Source organism: Phoca vitulina, unplaced genomic scaffold (assembly GCF_004348235.1).
Source record: "Phoca vitulina isolate PV1807 unplaced genomic scaffold, GSC_HSeal_1.0 scaffold47, whole genome shotgun sequence".
NCBI classification, from domain to species: domain Eukaryota; kingdom Metazoa; phylum Chordata; class Mammalia; order Carnivora; family Phocidae; genus Phoca; species Phoca vitulina.
Window position 1 is genome coordinate 3522274 of NW_022589750.1, and position 13170 is coordinate 3535443.

At 53.0% G+C, this 13170-nt stretch overlaps 1 protein-coding gene across 1 annotated transcript in view; it reads left to right on the forward strand.

The window, feature by feature from the left end:
- Positions 1-13170, forward strand: part of NTN1 (netrin 1) — a 178762-nt gene that overhangs the window by 800 nt on the left and 164792 nt on the right. The gene's annotated exons all lie outside the window — the stretch shown is intronic.

The following is a 13170-nucleotide window of genomic DNA, read 5'->3' on the forward strand; positions in this document are numbered from 1 at the left end:
GGGTCCCCGCAGCCCGCTCGCCCCGCGGTCGCGCCGGGTCACGCCGGCAGGTCGCGCTCGGCCGCCGGCCAAGCCCGCCCGGGCCCCGCCGCGCCCGCGCCCGCGCCCCGGGCCACCCCGCCCGGCCTCTCGGCGCTGCGCCCCTCGCCTCTTCCCCAGCTCCAGCCGCTCGCTATTTTCACACCTCCCGGTGCCCCGGCCCCGGCGCCTGATTCAGTGCTTAGTAATTAATTTGGCGTTTCAGAATGGTCAGCGGGCTGGATAATGGGCGCATTCATCCCCCGGGCTAATCTGAACAGAGGTGGGAAGAAAGGCTTTCACAGACAGAAAATGCCATTCGCTGAGCGCTCAAAGGGGCTGTCACTCCCAGAATAAATCGCCGCCGCGCCCGCCGGCTTCTCTGGCCATTTCCATACAGCCCCGGCCCGCGCCGCGGACCCGCCGGCCTCGGCCTCGGCTCTCGGGAATCACTCACTCGAGGCCCTTCGACGGGAAAGTCGGGCGAGGGCGAGACCCGGGCGGGGGTCGAGGGAGACGGGGAAGCTGGGGGCTCGGGTTAAGGCCGCAGGGGACAAAGAGCTTGATTAGAAAATCAAATGCTAAACTAGAAGGAGGCGCCGCTAATTCAAGGCGCGGACTTTGGAGCTGGGGCTTGGGGAGCATCCGTCCCGAACCCCGCGGTTCGCAAAAAAGGAGGGCCCGCGGCCCCGAGCGGTCCGTTGCGTGCCCGAGGTCACGCAGCAAGCTTCTGGATCTCCCGAATTGTCGATGGAATCCAATGCACAAGCGTACGTAGATCGTAGAAACAGGGCCCGCTCTCCCGGAATCCCGACCGTCACCAGGCGCTTGATTCTGGGTTCCCGGCGGTATCAGCTCCGTCTCCCCGGGGACCTGGAGAGGGGACACCGTGCCCTCCGCGGCCTCCAGCTGGCCACTCCTGCCCAGACCCTAGGGGCTGCCCTGGTGCACCCGCTGAGTTCCAGTGGCTTGATCCTCTGACCTCCTCTCGACCCGAGGTCCCCGCGAGTGTTGCGCACAAGCGGTCTTCGAGCTCTGAAAGGGCCTTTCCCTGGCGGCGCCCTGTGCCCTCCCTCCGGCCGAGCGGGATCGTGCGCTTCAGCCGCAGCCCTGACCCGGCCGACCGCGGACCGACAGCGCCCCCAGCCCGGCTGTGGGGTCTCCGGGTGGGCAAGGCTGGCTTGGCTCTCTCCAGGGTGAAGCTCGGGGCACTTGATTTTCCTGCTGTTGGGGCTCACCGTGCGTCCGCCTCGAGGGGCAGATTTGGCTCTGGGCCCTTCCGCCCAGTGGGACCCTCCCATCAAAGGAGGAGAAGGAGCTAGAAGGAGCTGTGGCCCTAAGAGCCAACCTCTTAGAGGCTAGAATGACAAGGGAAACCGCTGGGGGAGAAGGGGTCTTTCTGGGATTGCCAGATGGGTGTCCCAGGGTGTATAGGGGAGGGCATCCCATGCCTCTTCACCAGCTGCTGGGTGGAAGTCACTCCTCCCTACTGTGACTCAGTTTCCCTGTCTGCAAAGCAAAGATGAAATCGCATTTGGCTCCCAGTGGGGACCCTCAGTACAAGGATCCCACACACCACTCACACCCCCAACCACCAGTCCGGCCTCACACTCCCCTGGCATCTGTCCAAATCTTCACCAACACCTCTCCTGGGAGCTTCCGTGACTCCCCAAAATTTGTCTCAGGCTGCTTCCACCCACCCTTGCTGCTTCTGGGTTCTAGTACCCAGCTGTCCCTGAAAACACACCATCTGAGAGCGGGAAGGGTCTTTTCAGAGTCTGGGGCCGCCGTGCAGGTGGTGATCGTGAGTCCTGGAGTGGCTTGCTGGGGTCATCCAGCGAGTTTAGTCAGAGGACTTGAGCTAGAGAGGATTTCTCAGACTCTGGCATCAGCCCGGGGCCCTACCCCAGAGAGAGCTTCCCTCGGCCTGGGGAGGGGCCCAGAAATCTGCATTTTAAACAAGCTTCCCAAAGCATTTGGGTGCAGGTGGTGTAAGGACTATATTTAGGGAGATAATTTAGGAAACTGGGCTCTGTCCCCAGCTGACCCTCCTTTCCCAAGACCATGCCCCTGCTCACTTTCTGTGCTTCATATTTGATCAGCATTTACTGTCTCCTACCCCATGGGAGGCCTGAAGTGGAGGGGGGGGGTCTATTTCTAGGAGATACTGGGGGATTCCCCCCTCCCCCAATGTGCAGCCTGAGAAGGAAAAGCTGTGGATGAGCTGAACACCCCTCCAGATGAGGATGGTCTAAATGGGCTGGCTGTTGAACCCCCCAAACCCAGGAGCCTTTTCTTACCAACACGCTTTCACAGCTGGATCTAACACTGTGCACCACAGCCCCGCCCCCCAACAGTACAAATGTGCCCAGAGGGCCCCCCCCCTTAGCAAGGCAAACCCCTGCCCACACCAGGGACAGAGCAGCCCACCCACCATAGGGGATCCGTGCCAGCAATAACCCAGGTGTGACCTGTGGTCCAGAGTACCCGACACCTGCCCCTTCACCAGGCTGGGGCTCAGAGGAGAGAAGGTGTGAGGGGGGCAGGGGGAAGGCCTGAAGAGTGGAAGGGGGGGAGGAGAAGCTGTTAAAAACGGGGTGGGGGGGGAAGGAGGGGACGAGTCCCTATTTATGTAAGCCGTTTGTAGCTGTGAATTGTAAAACTGGGCAGGATTCTCTGGAGTAATTCATAGTGTTTGGACAAGACAAACATTGTTCTGCTTTAAACAAACCTCCAGAAAGGTCAGCCTGGTTCATCCCTTTGCTGCGAGTCGCTGAGACTATCCAGATGATGAGAAAATCAGATCTTAGCTGAGGGGGCTCAGGCAGGAGGCAGCTGTCTCCTGAGTCCCTTGGACCCAGGGTGAGGGCACCCAGCCCCGGGAGGGTCCTTGGCTCCTGTTGAAACAGGCTGAGTCCCGCTCTGGAGCCAGGACACATGGTACTTTGCGTGTGTGTGTGTGTGTGTGTGTGTGTGTGACAGATTATGGAATTTTGATGCTTCCAAGCATCATGATCATGTGAGTTCTAGAGTGAGGCTAACATGACCTACAATGTGAGTCTTCCTTGCTCGGGTGAAGGATTCATGGGAAACAAATGTTCACGGATGCAGAGCCGGATTAGACCTGCTAGCCTCGAGCCCAGACATGCGTCTGGACGTCAAGAAGTCCCTAATCCTTAAGTGCGGATGCTCTGTCTGGGCCCCCTGTCTGTTCCATTCAGCAAACGTTTCTCGAGTGCCCGCAATGTGCCAAACCGTGCTAGGGGTTGGGCACGCAGTCGTGGGGCTGGGGCTGGCTTCCCCTCCCCTTCCCTGTCTTCCCTAAGTCACGCTCATTGACTTATTCGTAATTAGGAAAGTATTATTAACCCAAAGACCAGTCTTTTGCAGTGCTGGTGTCACTGTCCCCTACCTGATCTCCGGTGGCCCAGGGCAGTTTGTCATCTGCTCAAGAGCAGGGTGACCCTGGGGGAACCATGTGATGGCAGCTGTACTGGGTTCTTTATAAAACATAAATCTGTTTAGGGCTTTGGACACCTCTGGGTCTCTTGCCTCTGCTTGTTGGCTTGGGACTCCTGGTACCCATGGCAGAGATGGAAGGAAGGGCGGGAGGGTGGGAGGCAGGAAGGAGACGTAATGTCACCATCCACGTTTTTCAGGAGAGCAGATTGCTGCTCAGAGAGGTGAAGTGACTTGCTCACTGATGTAACTGAACTCCACCTGCTGGGTGGCTTGAGCTATAGACATTTACTTCTCCCAGTTGGGAGGCTGGGGAGTGCAGGACCAAGGTGCCAGCCAGTTTGGCTCCTGGCAAGGGCTCTCTTCCTGGTCTGTAGATAACTGCCTTCTTGCTGTGTCCTAGTATTATCAGGAGTGCTCCACCTTCATGATCCCATTACCTCCCAAAGGCCCTCCTACCTCCAGATGCTATCACCCTAGGGATTAGGGCTTCGGCATATGGATTTGGGAGGGACGCACCATAGCACTCACCCTCACAGAGGTGTGGATGGAGATCTGGGGTGGGCATGACGGGAGCACTGCCCTGCTGAGCACTCAAGGAGCTCCCTGCAAGCAGGGCTAGGAAGCTGGGCGCCCCGAGAGCCCCCAGAGACCGTGTGCTCAGCCAGAGGCTAGGAGGTTGCTCCGTAGGGTAGGTCACATCCATGCAGGCTTCTGTCTACTTTCTGGCATCATTCCGGGGGCTAGCATGGTGGCTACTCCTTGCCAGGTGGCAGCATTGGTGACAGAGGTCCCCTCCCTCCCTCCCCCCATTCCACGTTCCTTTAATACCTCGTTAGGTTGAATAATCTGTGCACTCACCCAAATCTCAATCAATAATGGTCTGTGTCTGTTTCCATCCTGTACCACCTCTTAGAATTAAGTCCCCTAAACTTTCTCCCTGTGTGACATGCGGCCCGGGAATACCTCATTTGAGTGACATTTGGGGGGAGGGTGGGGAAATAAGCTCTTCTGCATAGTTGATTTTTTGCAATTAACCGAAGCTTACTCCTTTAGGCAGAGAAACTTTCTATATAGTTGTTTGTCACGAGAAATGTTTTTCCGTCGAAGTCATGATTTTTTTTCCCCACCTAAGTTAGCAAGATCGAATATAGCAGGTTTTCCCCGAGTGTGGTTGAACAGGAGACCTGCCACCTACTTGGATGACTCACAGCCATCTTGAGGAACATCAGCTCCTGGGCAATTTGCTCAGCCTCTGGGCCTCAGTTTCTTCCCTTGTAAACGGGGGAGCAATAGATGGACATTCTGGAAGGGCTATTCCTACTTCTTCTCCAATACAGTGGTGCCCTCGGGAATTTGGGTGGGACCTGTCCGGCATCCCTCAGTGGTGGCTGGGATAGAGTCCACGGTCAGCTGTGACTTCATAGAGTAACAATGTCCAGTGATCTCCCATTCTTTCAAGCATCCTAATCTGTGGTTCCAGAAAAACAGAATATACCTGACCTCAGCCGACAAGCACTTCGAAGTAAAGACACATCCAGGCTTCCCCGTGGACTGGAGTCCCCTGAGAGTGTGGCTCCTCTTTTCTCAAATGCTCAGGAGACTCCGGACCTCCTTCTGGACTGAATCATAAAGGGGTTGGAATCCTGGCTTCCAGAAAAGGGGGTTTACAATACCTCAATACTGACAGCAAGCTCTTGGCAAGTGGTTGCGGAAAATGCTCCGCTCAGCGATGTGGGAGGGAATGAACAGCCAGACATGGTCCCTGCTCCCGAGAAGACTTCAGGAACATTTCAGGACCAGCGCGTTAGTGGTCCCTCGCTTTGCTCCTTTCTCCCATCCCCCAAGTCACCTTTTAAGATGTGAAGGGGACCCTTTTAATTCTGGCAGCTGTAGGATTTGCCAGATGTTGGAAATCAGCATCCCTGGATTGAAATCAAGGGCCGTGCTCCCTGTAGAGGCTGCAGCGGAGAATTGGTTCCTTGTCTCTTTCAGCTTCTGGTGGCCGCTGGTGGCCACTGGTCTTCTTGGCTTGTGGCTGCATCACTGTGATTTCTGCCTGTGGCTTCACGTGGCCTTCTCCTCCTCTATCTTGTCAGTGCTCCCTCTGCCTCTCTCTTGAGGCATGGCATTTAGGGTCCACCCAGATAATCCACAGCGATCTTCCCAGCTCATGGTCTCCAACTGGGTCCCGGCGGCAAAGACCGAAGGCAGGGCGACATTCACAGGTTCCAGGGATGAAGACGTGAATAATCTTCTTGGGGGCGGGGCGCATTTTTCTGCCTGCCAGAGCTATCACCAGTTGTCCATAATTCTGTAGGTTTTTAATTACTTAATTGTCATGAATTTGTAGTGCATTCCTATGCTGTGCCTAGAAGCGCGTGAAGACACTGGGGAGTCAGAGGGAGAAGATACGATTCCTCCCTCAAGAAGCTCACGGATTAGTCGGGGCAACAATGTGGTATTAAGAGCTACGGGTACCCAGGATGGATCCTGAAGTGTTCAGATTCCTTACCAAAGTCCGCGAGACTGTGTGTACCCTGACCTGCGCTCACCTCTCTGACCTCATCTCCTACCACTCCCCGTCTCGCTCCTCAAGCCCGCACCAAGCTGGCCTCCTTCCTGTTCCTTGGCAAGTCAAACTGTGCCTCAGGACCTTTGCACTTGCTGTCTTCGGTGCCTGGAAGGCACGTTTCTCCCCCCTCCCAACCTCCATATCCCCACAGCTCCCTTTATTACTTAACTCTGCTCTACTGGATCCTTCTCAGAGAGGCAACCCCCATTCCCCCACCCCAGTACCTTGTGTAAGATGCACCTTCCCTCCTGGCACTCCCCATCATCCCCTCCTCTGCTTTATTTATGTTCCCAGCTCTTACCACCATCAAGTTACTCTTGTCCCGGCCATCTCCACCTCCACAAGCATTTTGAGATACGAGGACTAGACCTTCCCAGAAGATCCTAAACATAAGTGCATCTTGTTTCGTTTCCAGTTCTCTTTCTGAGAATTTATTTAGCTTTTTCCTTTGTGTGTGTGTGTGTGTCGGGGGGAGGTGCTTAGTGGCACATTAGGCTAAATTTCAGGTAGATCAGAATGGGGTGGGGGAGTGGGAGGTTCTTTTAGGGGGGGTATATAAATGTGAGGAGCTGTTTTCCAGTGATGGGAGTGATTGGTGTGTGTGTGTGTGTTTGGGGGGACCTACTGGCATTTAACAGGCAGGGGTCAGGGATGCTAAATGCCCTGCCATGGCATAGAACTGTTCTGCCCAGTGAAGAATTTTCCGGCCCTAAATGCGAACAGCACCTCTGTGGAGAAATGATCTTCAGGAAACAGCCCGTGTTCGGGCCCTAAAAGAGCATTTTTCAATCGCAACTGAAAACCTTTAGCCCTATAAAGGTTTTTCAAGCTATTTCTCCCCCAAATACATCACCTTCTGCGAACCCTGTCTGTGTCCCCAGCCCATGTATTCTGTTTCTTGAGATCACCTCTGTACTTTGAGGTTTTCCTGAGAGAATGTCCTCCTTCAGAGCTCATGTCAGTGTTGAAGGAGCTGAACCCCAACTCTGGGCTCAGAGCCCCCCCCCCCACTTTCTCCATCCAGAGGACTGTCCCTTTATGTGAACTCTTTGTTTCCTTCCATCCCTGACAAAGCTTACCCCCATGGTGAAGCATTTTCTTTACTTTAATAGCGTTCAGGGTGGGACCTTGTCAAAAGGTTTTTGCAAATGAAAATAAATTACATCGGCCGGTTCCCCTTATCCACAGGCATTTTCACCCCTTCAAAGAACTCTGGTAGATTAAAGGATTTGGTGGATTTGGGGTTTGCACAGCCTTCTGTGCCCAAATCCTGAATCCTCAGCCAAGAAGCTGGCAACTGGGGAGGCCCGAGCTGGAGGTGAGGACCATCCCCAACACTGAGGAAATGGATGGGTAAACCTCCAGAAACCCTCCACACTATACAGGCCTCTTCTTCCATGCTCCAAAACCTTTCCCCAAGCTGTCCCAGCTCCCGAAACCCTGCCGAGGGAATGGGATCACCTTGAGCAATCCTCCCTGAGGCCTGTCGGGTGAGCATCCCCTCATTCTTCCAGGGTGAGGGATCTGGGAACCAGATCTGGGGATTTTGAGAATAAAAAACCCAAAGTCCAAAAAAACCCTAAACTATCATCTAAGAGGCCAGCTTCTTTCTTTTCACAACCCATCTTTTTAATCACAAGCCTTTTGTCTCACAAGCCTATACAACAGGTGTGATGATCCCCGTTTCACCGCGAGATGGGCAGAGTCCCTTGCTCAAGGTCACACGAGGTCAGCTTGGGGGGACTTGGAATCACGGTTTGTCTGCGTCCAGTTCTTCCTGTTTCCCAGAGAAATGCTATCGAAGCAGGCCACCCTGACCCTTTTGGGGAGGCCAGATGCCTGCAGCAGACTCCAGAATCTTCCATGCCTCTGGTGCTAGAGTGTTCAGCTTCTGTCGGGGGTCCTAGGGACCAAATGGTTTCATGTCTGCCCTAGTAAGGGAACCAGACACGCTCAGAAGCTCAGTCAAGCCAGCTCTCGGCTCCTACTGCAGGTAGATCTGTATCCCCTTTCCCCTGTCCAGCCGTGGCGGAAGCCCATGGGTGCCAAATGTCAGCCAAGTCTGTCCTACCCGTGAGCGGTGACTGAGAGCTCCCAACCCTGGTACCGCATCGTGTTAGTTCAAATCCCTGCTCCTCTGCTCACCTGGGATGTGATCTTCAGCACATCACCTCCCTGTAGCCCAGTTTCCTTCGCCGTAAAGAGGAGAGGATCATATACCTGTCCTGTCAGGTGTTAGGAGTATTCTGAGCTAGCGATCGATGGAATGCTTGGAAGACGGCTTGGCACAAAGTAAGCATTAAATCAGTGCTTGATTTAAGAAGTAGGACCCTCGGTCACGCCCACGATGAAGGCCCTGGGTTATCTCATTTCTTCCGAGCCCTTCTTCTCAAGCCATGAGCCTGTGACATCCGGTGCCCCCCATCGCTGGGCCTTGCCTTCTCCTGCATCCTCCCCATGTTCACTGAGTGCTCCCCCTGACCTGCCTTCTTGCTCATGCCCCATTCCAGCCCCCCCTCACTCACACCACAGGCCTCTTCGGTGGGACTACTCTCCACACCACACTACCCCACGCCCAGGACCGGGGGCGTGGGGGGACCGTCCTCCTCAACACCCAAAGCTCCTTCCATCTTCATCAAAGAAATAATACCCATCTCCTCCTCTGAATCCCCACCCCACACCCCACAATCTAGGTCACTCTCCTCCTCTTTGAAGACACCAGCCCCTGGTTCAGCCTTCATCTCACCCCAAGTCCTGAGGCTGGTCCTGCATGCCTTTAAAACCCAGGTGGACAGCCCATCCGGCACCTGGACCTCCTTACGCCCAGTCCCCTTCACCTCTGCCTCCCAGCAGGAAGCCCCCTCTTGTCCTCAGCGGGCCTCGTCATCACCCAGAGCTGTTCCCACTCTGGAATCTTCCCTTCGGACTCCAGTTTAAGACTGCGATCTTCTCGGCTACTCACCACATCTCTTCTTTCTTCTTGAATCTTCCAGACCAGCTCTGTCCAACAGAACTTTCTGGGATGATAGAAATGTTCTTTATCGCCTCTGTCTGTAAATGAGGATTAACGGAGGACACTTTAACTTTATTTCCTTTTGATTCATTCAAGCCCAAATTGAAATAGTTACAATGGTTCCCGTCTATTGCACTGGACAGCACAGTTCTAGAACGCTGGGCTCTGTTTCCTGTTCTCTCCATGTGCTGTCTTCATGTCTTCTCTCCTTAGCTTTGCTTCCGTGGTCCATCCCAGCAGCCACCCCCCTACCCCTTCTGTCCTACTTCCTGGAAGAAACCTGCAACTCTAGATTAATCCGGTGGTCCTACTTTCTCTGGGTCTACACAGGGGCTGCCGAGCCCTGCTGGGGCAGTGGCGGAGGGCTGTGCCTTGGACGGTTGGGGCTTTCTTTCTCATAGATGGTCACCAACCTCAGCAGGAGCTTGAGTTCTGGCCAGCAAGCATCCGCCTCTCCTCCATAGTGACCCAATCAAGCTTTCCCCTGTCCTCCAACCTCCAGTGTTCCCACCTGCTCCCCCGCTCTCAGAAGATGCTCCCACTTCCTGACGCTTTGGTACCTGACCGCCTATTCTAAAAGGCTGGCTCTGTGTGTCTTCAACCTCTCTCCTTCCGTTCCTTCCTATCACCCTATCTCTTTCCTACCACTCGTTTCCACACTTTGCGAACTGCTGTCTACACTTGCCGTCCCCGCTTCCATGACCCGAGGCAGTCTGGCGTCTGTCCCCAGCACTCCTCTGCCCCTGCTAGCCAAGGTCACCGGTGACTTCCCTATCGTTCAGATCCAAAGGACTTGTTTCAGATCTTATCTTGACCTTGAAGGCACGTGACACGGCTCACCAGCCCGCCTTCCTTAAAACTTCCCTGTTGGCTTCTAGGGCACCTGAGTCTTCTGGCTTTCCTCCCCTCCTCCTCTGGCTCCTTATAGATTTTCTTGAAAGGGCCACATTCTCCTCTTCCTAGAGTGATCCTCAGGCTTCCCAGGTGAGGCTGGGCGCCGAGAATGGCGGCTCCCTGTCCCCCGCATTGCTTGCAGGAACACCTGGGAATTTGCTTTCTCATCCATGAGCGGCACTGTTGTGTTTTGAACTATTTGTGCCGAGGATCCTGCTGCCGGAGCCCGACATGCCTTTTCGGGTGTGTATTTATAACCCCCACTTTGAGAAGCTCTCACAACACTTGGACATCTGTTTTTTTCATTTGTCCCCTCAGAGGGCAGTATGCTTTAGGGAGGGACACTGACAAATGAAAGGGCATTGGGAGCGGCTGCCGAGGGGCCAGAAAACTGCCCTGTGAGAAGTCATGGAAAGAACTGGAAACATTTTTGCTTAACGGATAAAACTGAAGGATGATAGAGGGCTGATTGCAAAACTTGGAAGAGGCAGATCCTTGGGCTGGGCTGCCGTGTGGGGCTGGAATTGCATGGACTGTATTAGTTGCAGGGAGGTGGGTTTTGAATGGAGGTAGACATGCTCTACTGCGTCCCAGAATGTTCCGGACCTCCAGGATATCTTGGGGTCGTGAGTTCGAGCCCCACGTTGGGTGTAGCGATTACTTAATAAAAAAATAAAAAAATAAAAAATTCTCTGTGGACAGAAACAACACAGCAGGAGGAAGGCTTGGAGCGCGCTCTGCAAGCCAGCCCAGTAGATACCCCAAAAACAGACCCAACTTGGGTGGGCAATGAGCTGGGCACCCTGATTTGCTTCTTTCAGACCTGTCCTGGCCAGACTGGCTTTCCCTGACTTGTGTTTTGGTGTGATGCCACCAGCTTCTATCGCGGGCCGTCACAGAGAAACTGTCCCATGGAGGTCACTGCTGTCACCACCATGGGGATGTTCTTGAGGTTGTGTGCTCAGTACCACCTACTGTGTTCCCTTTATGTCCTCCCCCACCCCCACCGCCCCGGGGAGAAATTCCTGTCTGATCTTAGTCCCAAGAATAGTTGTAATTCTCTTGAGTAATAGGTCTGTCTGTTTTTATCTCATGGACACCGGGAATCCTGTAACTGCATGGTTTCCTTTTCATTTGGGCTGCGGGAAAGCTGAGGGACAAATTTGTGGCCCACCCACAGGAGGTGAATAGAGCATTCCAGGGAGCATTTTTGCTTTATTCCCATTTCCCCCCTTCCTGGTTTTTCTTTCTTCTCTTCGCTCTCCTTCTTATTCTACCATACAAAATTGAGAACGCCCAAGCAAAAAGCAATAAAAATCACCTGTAATCTCACTATCCAGAGATGACCACGGTGAACCAAGTTGTCTTTTTATGCATACTTAAAAAAAATAAAAATGAGCTTATACTGTGCATAGTGTTCTTTTGGGGGAGACATCATGTTTTGTAATTTTTTTTTTTAAAGATTTTATTTATTTATTTGACAGAGAGAGAGCACAAGCAGGGGGAGTGGCAGGCAGAAGCAGAGAGAGAAGCAGGCTCCCCGCAGAGCAAGGGGAGCCTGATGTGGGACTCGATCCCAGGACCCTGGGATCATGACCTGAGCTGAAGGTCATCGCTTAACCAACTGAGCCACCCAGGTGCCCCTCATGTTTTGTAATTTGCTTTCCCCCCTTTTGTAATATGTCATGAACATCTTTGCATGTAATTAAATGCTCTTCTTTAAATTATTTTATTTTTTTAATTTTTAAAAAAATATTTTATTTATCCTTATTTGAGAGAGAGTGAGAGAGAGAGAGCACAGAGGGAGAGTGAGAGGGAGAAGCAGACTCCCTGCTGAGCAGAGAGCTGGATGGAGGGGGGGATCTATCCCAGGACCCTGAGATCATGACCTGAGCCGAAGGCAGATGCTTAACCAAGTGAGCCACCCAGGCGCCCCCTAAATTATTTTATTTTATTTTATTTTATTTTATTTTATTTTTTTAAGATTTTATTTATTTGACAGAGAGAGAGAGAGCGAGAGCAGGAACACAAGCAAGGGGAGTGGGAGAGGGAGAAGCAGGCCTCCCGCCGGAGCCCGATGTGGGACTCGATCCCAGGACCCCGGGATCACGACCCGAGCTGGAGGCAGACGCTTAACGACTGAGCCACCCAGGTGCCCCCCCTAAATTATTTTAAATATCTATAAAGATCTAGCAACTTAGTAGTCACAATGAACATTGCTACATCTCTTTGCTATGTGCCTGGCTTTATGCATATTTACATATACACTTTATTCGTGTAGATTATGTAAGTGCATTATGGGTGTGTCCACATATTATAAGTTACAGTCTTCATATGAGCTAACTCATTTGATGCTCATAACCCTATGAGATAGATATTATTGTCCCCTTTTTACAAACCAGGAAAGCAAAGCACAGAGAGATGGAAAACTCGCCAAGGCCACACACTCTGGCTTCAAAGCATTACTCCTCACTGCTATGCTTTCGACATGGCCCTTGGATCTCCCAGCCCACAAGAGTTAAATTTTCCCTCTGTCTCCTCTCACCTCACTGTCTAATTTATGTTATTTTGCCATGTTCTAAGTAGCCTCGTAAGTCACCGAGAATCCTCTCTGCCACAAGGCAGAAATAAACAGTGTAGGGAGTGGTAAATGGCACAGGGAAAGCAAAGCTAAAGCGTTCCCCTAGGGCAGAGGATGAATCCGGGCTGTCTGTCGTGCAAGGGAATGCATTTATTTCCTTGGGCTGTGGTGAGCTCCCATCCCTAAAAGAGCTGGCTTGGGTGGCCCTCTCTCAGGGAGGCTGGGGAAGGCAGTTTTCCAAGGAGACTGAGCTGGGCCAGACGAGCCTTGAGGCCCCTTAGATTCTCAGTTTATGAGAATGCCAATAAGACAAAAGGAGACACTTGATGGAGATAATGCAGCAAGCCGGCTCTTGGGCCAGAACCAGAACCCTGGGCTTTCAGTCCAGATTTATGACTAGATCACTCATCTAAAAGTAACAAACCAACAGGGATTGAGTTTCAAACTCTCAGCCCAGGGTATTCTTCCCCTAAAGGGCTTTGGCTGCACAGCAGGATAGTCAAAGGATGCTGTCACTGTCCTCGGTCCTTCTGTTAAGGTGGCAGAGAATGAGGCAAGAAGGAGAAGCTGGGTGGCCCCAAGGTTGCCTCGTGAGACTATAATTGGGTGGGATTATTATCCACTTGACAA